This window comes from Sorex araneus, chromosome 2 (assembly GCF_027595985.1).
Source record: "Sorex araneus isolate mSorAra2 chromosome 2, mSorAra2.pri, whole genome shotgun sequence".
NCBI lineage: Eukaryota > Metazoa > Chordata > Mammalia > Eulipotyphla > Soricidae > Sorex > Sorex araneus.
Window position 1 is genome coordinate 357,941,749 of NC_073303.1, and position 9,939 is coordinate 357,951,687.

Sequence of the window (9,939 nt, forward strand, 5' to 3'; positions counted from 1 at the left end):
GTATTGACGAGTACTGGCGGCAGATTCTTCAGGTGTTCAGGTGTTTGGGTCTGACCCTGTCTGGATTGGGTGCTGTACGCATCTTTACTGATGAAATGGTGTGTCAGATTCCGGAGGGGAGGACATTGGGAATGACATATCCATCCTGGGGAATTTGGTATATGGGCAGGTGGATGTGACTCTTGAAGAGATCTAAGTAGAAGTCATGAATAATCCTCTCCATTGCCCTTCTGGAAGATTTGATAGATCCATCAGGACATCGGAGAGCAGTCATCTTGGTCTTGTAGTTGGCACAGGACAGGCAACCATTGCTAATACTTTTCCCAGGTTCTGCCACATCGGCCAACACTTCTCTCTTTGATGTCTTCCTTTACCGCTTCTCTGCACAGCTTTGTGAGTTCAGACATTAGTTTGTGATTTCCTGAGGCTTGTGCCAAACCAGGTTGGCAAATATGCTCGGGAGTTTCCAAAGACAGGTGCCTTTTTGTGGCTTTCCCACTCTCGGCATTCCTCGTGCAGTCATGGAGGTGCTGAACCAGTCGATCATATTCCTCGTCGATGTCAACGATGGCACCTTCCCACATTGCCACAGTAGTGCCAAAGAGCTCCCAGTTGGTGGTCATCCTGGGAGTTCTCTTCTTAAACTTAAACTTTGCAGTCCTTTATCCCTGCTCTGTGAAGTAGAATTTTGTACGAAGGAGATGGTAGTCCAATCCCGTTTGAAATTTTGGGACAACAGCGACATCGGTCAGGCAACACCATTGATTGAATATGATGTGGTCAATTTCATGTGGAACTGTCCACCAGGAGACTCCCATGTCCAACATTTAGATTCGGCCTTCTGGAACTGTGAGTTACCATGGATGGTCTTGGTTGACATGATGAACTCAGACAGTCTCTCACCCTGTTTGTTCCATTCTAGGCCATGGGACCCAATGTGGAGTTCTTTGGGCGACCTTCTCAGTCCTATCTTGGCATTAAAATCACTGACAATGACCTTGTAGAAGGTGTGGTCCTCTTTATAGAACTTCTCCAGCTCCATGTAGAACTTCTCGATTTCTTCTTCATTGTAGTTGGATGTTGATGCGTAGATGATGAAGATAGAAACTGCCAGCAGTGAGCCACATCTATTCAAGCATAATCGTCCGATTCGGGTTGTTAGGCATTTAAATATATCAATGTGCATCGCCAAGTTCCTGTTGACAAGGACACTGATGCCACCGACACCTCTGTTGTTGTATGTTGCGAGGAACAGTTCTTCTCCCAGTGTTGAAAATGGAGCGATGTGATTGATGCTTTCTCGTTTTGGTCAGACCAATAATGTTGTACTTGATCTTCTGCTCTTGTATTATCAGGTCCTCGATGGATGCTTCTGAAGCCAGCATATGTGCGTTGGAAGTACAGACAGTCATTTTAGTCCTTCTTCGTTTTGGCAGTCTAGTTTGTCCCTGAGATTTTATCAGCTTCTCCTTGCTCATCCTTCTTAATACTGCTATTTTGGGAGCTCTTTTGAGGTCAGGCGAATAAGGTCTGTTATTGTTACTGTTTTGGGCATATTGAATACGATGAGATAAATACCTCATTGGCTGACCTCTACTACCTCCACTACCCAGCCACCACCATGCTCCAGGCTGCTTTCTGGACACTCGGACTGAACCTCACGCATGAGTGAAGCCCCACACAACTAGGTAAAGCAGAACTTTGTGACCTTGGACTCCAGGTTCAATGAGACCCGGAAACAAGATCCTCTGTCTGCCTCCTCCAATCTCTGGCGCCCCAGGGATCAAACCCAGACGACCCACCCTACCCGCACCCAGATAAATACCTCATTGGCTGACCTCCACTACTCAGCCACTGCCACGCTCCAGGCCACTTTCTGGGCTGCATGGCTGCTCTGTGGCTGCGTGACACACCATAGGACACTTAATACCCATTTTCCATAATTTCTGCACCATATTGATGGAGTTCAAATATGGTGTGAATCATGGGAACACCTGTAAGGGTAATTGGAGGCTGCCCTAAAAGCCTCCATCCCTCTCGGAGAGCCGGCAAGCTACCGAGAGTACCCTGCCAGCATGGCAGAGCCTGGCATACTTGATATTTGATATTTTACCACTAAAAGAACAAAAAACAAAAAACAAAATATCAGGGGGCTGGAGAGATAGTATAGTGGATAGGACACTTTCCTTTGCGTGTGGCTCACCTGGGTTCGAGTCCTAGCATCCCATATGGTCTCCTGAGCACTGTCAGGAGCGATTCCTCAGTGCAGAGCAGGGAGTAACCCCTGAGCAAAGCTTGGTATGATCCTAAAACAAAAAAAAAAACAAAAACTAAAGCAAAAAAAAAAAAAAACCCAAAACCAGGTCATTTGGCTTTAAGTTGTCACATCAAGGGATGTCTTTATGCACTCTGGATCCTAACGCTTTATCAGATGGGTGATTTGGGGCGTTTCCCTCCCCTTCCTTGCTTGTTTCCTATAACGTGTGGCTCATTGGTTGGTGCTTATGTATAACATGAATATAATATGAAGCAGGTGAAATATCGCAAGAGAAGATGGAATTCAACTCATCATACTTCCTGCAATCAAACTTGGCCCTCAGAACTGAGATCGAAATTAAATCAGGGGCCAGGAATGTGGCTCGGTGGTTAGCGCATTCCTGGCATGTAGGATAAACAGCCCCCAAACCAAAAAAACAAACAAACAGAAATAATCAACATGATTCTGGCTTCCCCACCCCCGCCCCCGCCTGCATTTTCTTTTGAACAAGTACCTCCCATTCTCTGTCTTCCCTTCACATTTGTCTGAGTAAATTTCTTTCAATACAAAGTGTTTGGGGGGGCCGGAGCGATAGCACAGCGGGTAGGGCGTTTGCCTTGCACTTGGCTGACCCGGGTTCGATCCCCGGCATCCCATATGGTCCCCCAAGCACCGCCAGGAGTAATTCCTGAATGCAAAGCCAGGAGTAACTTACCCCTGAGCATCGCTGGGTGTGACCCAAAAATAAAAAAAAATAAAGAGACTCCTGGACTAAAAAAAAAAAAGTGTTTGGGGACACTTGCCTTCGGGTGTTGGACTTGGGTTCTATCCCCGGCACCACGAAGGGTTCTCTGAGCCTCCCCACCAGAGGTGAGCCCTGCACCCCGGGAGTGTACTCCCCCTCCTCCCCTCGAGGAATACAGGCTCCGTACACAGCAGCCACTCCTGGCATGCTCAGTGACATGTGAAACTCAGGACAGCTCAGCGGCAAGAGCATGAGTCGTGCAAGCGAGAGGCCCGGGGCTGGACCACCACACCAGGTCATTCCCTGCAGCTCCCCTTCGGGGACCCCTCCAGAGTGGGTGACCGAGGGAACATCGTGGACAGGTGCCCAGGCTGTGTGTCCAGCAGGCACTGCCCCCACAGTGCCCGGGGACGTGGTGAGGAGCCAGGAAGAAGGCAGAAAGCCTCGACTCTGTTTCATGAGCACTTTCTGGACCGAGACCGCTGAGTCCACACAGTTATCCTGGTGCTGCCGCCGCTAGGGGCCGGCTCGGGGTGTTTGTCTTCTTTTCTTTTACAGAAGCAAGTAAGTTTTTTTATTCATAGTATTTGCATTGCTCTATGGTATTCCCCCTCCCTGCACTTGTTGGTTTTGTTTGTTTTTGGTTTTTTTTTTGCTTTTTGGGTCACACCTAGCGATGCACAGGGGTAAGTTACTCCTGGCTTTGCAGTCAGGAATTACTCCTGGCGGTGCTTGGGGGACCATATGGGATGCCGGGGATCGAACCCGGGTCGGCCGCGTGCAAGGGAAACGCCCTACCCACTGTGCTATTATTGCTCCGGCCCCAGTGCTTGTTGGTTTTGTAATTTAAATTTTTATTTTATCTTAAAATTTTTATTTAATGAAATCACAGTGAGATGCCCAGTTACAAAGTTGTTCATGAGTGGGTTCCTGTCATATAATGTTCCGACACCCGTCCCTTCACCAGGGGACATTTCCCACCACCAATGTCCCCAGTTTCCCTCCCGCCCTCCTCCCAAGGGGTGTTTGTTGAATGATGGACTGGACGGCCCCGTCACCCCGCTGCTAATGGGGCCGCCTTTCCTTCTGTCCCCGCTTCCAGACGTCGGCTGAGACCCTGCAGGGGAGGTGGCGCGGTGTGCGCTGTGTGGACGGAGAAGGAGCCCAGACGTGCAGGAGTTGCCCGGAGCACAGAGCAGGCTCTGGAATTCCTCGGCAGCGACCCCCCGGCTCCTGGCTGTCTGCTGGCGGAGAGCAGGGGGCCGCCACCCAGCCCGCTCTGGGCTCTCACGCGGCCCTTCGCAGAATGCACCCCTTCACCCAGTCTCCAGGCAACCTCCTCCCGTGGCAGGCGGGAAGCGAGGCATTAATGATACCTTACAAAGCCCTCCCGAAAATAATTACACCCTCCTCCGAGCCTGGCGTGTCAAAACACGCGCGGACGCACGGGAGCGGGCAGAGCCGGGGGTAGGGGGTTGGGGGGGCCGGGGGGCTGTCCCTGCCGCCCCGCCTCTCGGCCCTCATCAGCGCCTTCCTTCCACTCTGTGCCTCTTCCCCCTCCGCCCGGTGGGCAGCGTGTGGGGGCACGCACCCACCCACCCCCTCCCCCTCGCCCTGGTTGGAGGGGGCGGGCAGGCTTCTCGGGTTCAGATCCCCGGTGTTCTCTCCCGATGCATTCCTACTAATCACGGGTTATTGTGGGGGTTATTTTTTTTCTTTTTTTAATTTATTTTTAAAAATTTGTTATTTTTTTTATTAATGAATCACTGTGAGGGTACAGTTGCAGATCTTCATATTTTCGTGCTTGTGTTCCAGCCATACAATGCTCGAGTCCCATCCCTCCACCAGTGCCCGTTCTCCTCCACTGAAGACCCCAGCATCCCTCCCACCCCCCCACACTCCGTCCTCCTTCCCGCCCTGCCTCTGTGGTGGGGCTATTGTGGGGTTATTGCACCCACCCTGGGCCTCCTCTCTGCTGGACCCTGGCGTGCCCCTGGCCACCCCCCTACCCCCACGGGCACGTTGAGTGGCCGGGGGCACGGAAGCCTGAGAGGCAGCTCAGCAGAGAAGTGTGTGGGAGCGAGACCCCCGGGCCGGGGGATGGCGCAGAGGGGAAGACTCGGCAAGTCTGAGCGAGGGCCGGGAGCCGAGACGGGGGAGTGGAACTGCCGTGAAGGCCATGTGGCTGTTCCGGGGACGGGCAGGGCTTGTCAGAAGGCAGGCTACACAGAGGCCGTCTGTCTGTCTGTCTGTCTGTCTGTGTCGCTCCCCACTCCCTGGCCTGCCCAGGTGAGAGCTGTGGGACAAAGAAAGGGGAAAGATGAGACGGGTCCACCGAGGCAGGCTCAGAGGCTGCTGGGAACACGGGGAAGCATGACGTGGGGAGAGGCCCGTGTTTCCTCCCCGGGGAAATGTCTAGAAGGGGTCGGTGGGGCGCAGTTGGGTTCCCTCTGGCCCAGGGGGTGGAGCGATCAGAGCGGCCACGCAGGTGGCCCCGAGCTGCACCTGCATCCTACACAGCGTCCCCTGCAGTGGCCAGGCTGTCACACACCGTCCTCCTGGCCGTGGGGAGCTGCGTTGAAAGTTGGGGGGGGCTGGGGTCGGAGCGATGTAGGGCGTTTTGCCTTGCACACGGCCGGCCCGGGTTCAATCCCCAGCACCCCGCAGGGTCCCCCAGCACCGCCAGGAGGAATTCCCTGAGTGCAGAGCCAGGAGTAACTCCTGTGCGTCGCCGGGTGTGGCCCAAAAAGCAAATAAATAAACAAACAAATAAACAAATAAATAAAATAAAGAGTGGCTGTCTCAAGAAAAGAAAAAGAAAAAGAAAAGAAAAGAAAGTCGGGGGTTCTGTCACTGTACCCCGCCCCCGAGGCGGCACTGAGCCCGGTGAGGGACCCTCCGGCGAGGGCAGAAAGGAGAAGCCCCTGGTGTCAGTTTGTATTTCCTCAGGTTTCTAGAAGGAGAAGCTGCATTTTATTTATTTGTTTATTTTGATTTTTTTTTTGGGTCACACCTGGCAATGCACAGGGGTTACTCCTGTCTCTGCACTCAGGAATTACTCCTGGCGGTGCTCGGGGGAGTCATATGGGTCGGCCGCATGAACGGCTTACACACAGCACACTCTGGCCTCCAAGCTCTATCTGACGTATTTATTTTCTTTTTTGTTTTGTTTTTCTGTTTGGGGCCACACCTGGCAGTGCTCAGGGCCATACAGCATGCCAGGGACCGAGCCCTGATTGGTCGCACGTGAGGCAAACACACCCTTTCTGGCCCCAATTTAATTTATTAAAAAAATTTTTTTTTGGATTTGGGACTATATCCCAAACGGTGCTCAGGGCTTGCTCCTGGTTCTGGGCTCAGAGGTCAGCCCTATTGGGGTTCGGGGGACTCAATCAGGTGTTGGGGATCAATCCCAGCTTGGCCATGTACAGAGCAAGTGCCATTTCCTCCCTTCCGCCCCGGCCCCATGCTCTATCTCCGACCCCATGAGCATCTTGAAAAAAGGGGCTGGAGTGATAGCAGAGTAGGTAGGGTGTTTGCCTTGCACACGGCTGACCTGGGTTTGATTCCCAGCGTCCCATGCGGTCCCCTGTGCATCGCCGGGTAAGACCCAAAAAGAAAAAAAAATTCATAATAATAATAGTCATAATAATAATTAGAAAATTGGGCTGGAGCAATAGCACAGTGGTAGGGCGTTTGCCTTGCATGTGGCCGACCCGGGTTTGATTCCTCCGCCCCTCTTGGAGAGCCCGGCAAGGCACCGAGAGTATCTGGCCCGCAGGGCAGAGCCTGGCAAGCTACCCGTGGCGTATTTGACATGCCAAAAACAGTAACAAGTCTCACAGTGGAGACGTTACTGGTGCCCGCTCGAGCAAATCGATGAGCCACGGGACGACAGTGCTACAGTGCCACAGTGAATAATACTAGCGAGTCTGTGGGTCCTTTTCCTTCGGGGGTTTTCTCCTCATCGTGTTGTCTGGTTTATCTCCTCTGGCAGTGCCAAGCCTGCACCCAGCCCCTCCACCTTCCGCCCGCTCCTTTTCCCTCCGTCTAGGGCCCACCTGGCTCCGGGGCTGCCAGGCCTGCCAGGATGTGAACCCTCGAGAGTTTCTCCTGCTCGGGACCCCTGCGTAGGAGCCCCATTCCCTGGGGGCTTCTCCCCACCCCCCTTTGCCCCACTCTTTTGTGTCTGTTCGGGGGCCACACTGGCTTGTGCTCACGGGTCACTCCTGGCGGGGCTCAGGGGGTCTGTGTGGTGCCACGGGTCGAACCCGGGCCGGCTGCATGTGAAGCAAAGGCCCTGTGCTCTGATCCCATCATTCTATTCTTTTAAATAAAATATCTTAATTTTTTTTTAACATCGGGTAAAAATAAGCATTTTCTCCTGCGTGTCATTTGGTTTTGAACTTTGTGTATGAGACAACTCCGGTTTCTAAGTAGCCGAAAGCTTCCTTCCTAGGTATCTCCCGGGCTCTGCTCGGATTAGCCCAGAGACGGCAGTTTTCAGGGCACCGGGGCCTCAGGCCTCCAGCTGCCTCCAGGACCCCCCCGCCCCCCACCCCCCTGTCCTGGCCCAGGAGGGGAAGCTGGAGGCCCAGCTCCCCAGGACAGCAGCCCCCCTTGCATGCCGCCAAGCCGTCTAGGGCCCCAGATAGGGCAGATGCACTCATGGAATTTTCCAGAAGTTTGTGGGGCTCTGGCTTCAGTGTCAGACAGACACAAATCCAGCAGAGACGCCAGCCTTATCTCGCAGGCCTCCGAGGGCTGTCTCTGGAAAATGGGTCAGCAGAGGGCCGGTTCCAGGCTCAGCCCCAACCACCCCGGACGCCGCGTGTGCGCTACGTATGCGGGCTGGGTGTCCCCGGGCACCTCACCCCGCGCAGGAGGGGGTACAGCCCCCAGGGGGCGCTCAGCAGAGTCCGCGTCCCTCCCAGAGCCACCCTCCTCCCCCACAGGCCCGGACTCCTGTTCCTTGTGACGCTTCCTAACCCTGGGGCCGCCTGTCCGCACTCACTTGTTCGGCCGTGATGGCAATTTCTTCTTCCGCCCTTAAGAACCCATTAAAAAAAAAACCAAAACTATTCTGGAAAAATAACAACAACAAACTATTCTGAAATAGTTGTAGATAAAAGTGCTCACACACACACACACACACACACACACACACACACAGAGGCAGGTCCCATCCCCAGCCGTACAAGGTCCCCCAAACACAGAGCGGGGAGGAGTCCTCAGAAATCCCTGGGCCTGACCCCCCCCCCGAATCAGCCAATCACGTGCCTTCAGTGACAGAAGAGTGGCTGGACCCCTCGGGTCACAGGACCTCCCAGCACCTCGGGGCCTCCACTGTTCCCCAGGGTCCCCAGGGGGGGAGGGACACCCCTTCTGCGCCAGCAGAGGCACCCCCAGCCTCCCGCACTAGAACCCCCAGCCTGTGCCCTGTTGGCCCCCATAGCCTCGGGTGGGGGGGGCGTCAGGCTTGATGGGCAGAAGGTCCAGGGCGAAAGGACGCAGGGCCCGACGCACCCCCTAACCCCCCCCCCCCACCCCGCACTAGATGCAGGGTATTTGCGGGCAGGTGGGCATTCCTCCCTGTCCGGGGGCAGCAGAGACTGGGTCAGGGCCCCCCAAGTCGTTCGGTCTGATTAGACAGGACACACAGGGGACTCTTCACCTGCTGTCTCCCCCGCCTGGCTCGCTCCTCTTCTCTTTGCCAGGGTGGGGGTGCGGGGGTGCCCCTCGGTCCGGGGCCTCGCTCCTGCCCCTCCCCTTCCCACGGGGCATCCCGACGGCCTGCGAGGAGGCCCACACTGATCCCTGGGGGCTGCCGGGCGTCAGACGCTCTCTGCCGTCTGTGATTCTTGCATGACCAGGAGCAGATTATAGCTCTGATTTACAGCCCAGCAAACGGAGGCTCAGGGGGGCCACGGGATCTCGCCCCAGGTCAGAGCTGGGGCGTGATGAGGCCAGCCTCCAGCCTGGGGGTGGGGTGTCAGCACATGCCACCCGCCTGCTCCCCCTCTGGACCGAGGGAGGGGCCGGTGAGGGTGGGGGCCGCCTCCTGCCCCCAGCACGTTTGATAAGGAGCAGAGGAGACACCGGCAGGAACCCTAACTGGGGTGAAGGCCGGGGGCCCTGGAAAACAGGCCCGCCCAGAGGCCCTGCAGGCCTAGAACTTTCTAGGAGCCTTTGGTGCACCCTGATCCCAAGGCCAGACCCGGCCCTGCAGGGGGTTCATGACTCAGCTCGGCTTTTGCGGCCACTTTCAAGTCCCGGCCGTCCCCTGGCCCCGGGCGGCGGCAGGCCTGGTGCTGGGGGCCGCAGAGCCAGACAGTCTGCGCGCGCCGGCTCAGTCATTTTCTGTCTGGGCTGCCGGCAGCTCCCCAGCTGCGTGTGCAGTGCGGGTGGAGACGGCGCGCGGGGAGGGGAGCTGGGCACCGGGGGTGGGCCGCTCTCCCCCAGGGACACCAGGGCCTGCAGGGACTGCCGGCCTCCTGGGCGGCTCCCAAGGTGACGCTCGTGACCCGGGAGTGGGGTGAGAAGGGGCCAGGCGGGAAACTCGCCGTGCCGTGCAAGAGCCTCGCGTGTGTGCATGCATGTGTGTGCGCATGTGCGTGCATGTGTGCACATGTTTGTGCATGTGCGTGCGTGCATGTGTGCATGTGTGTGCACATGTGCGTGTGCGCGTGCATGTGTGTGCGTGTGCATGCGTGCATGCGTGTGCGTGCATGTGTGTGTGTGCGTGTGCGTGTGTGTGTGTGTGCGCGCCAGCCCACGGGGACAGCCTCCCCCTCGGGTCTTCACCACCTGGTGGGACAGGGCGTTTCGACCTCCATAGGAATGTGGTTCAAGAGGGGAAAAAAGAAGCTGAGAGGTTAAGTAAAATGTTCAAGGTCACACAGCACTGAACATCAGAGCGGTCCATATATATATTTAT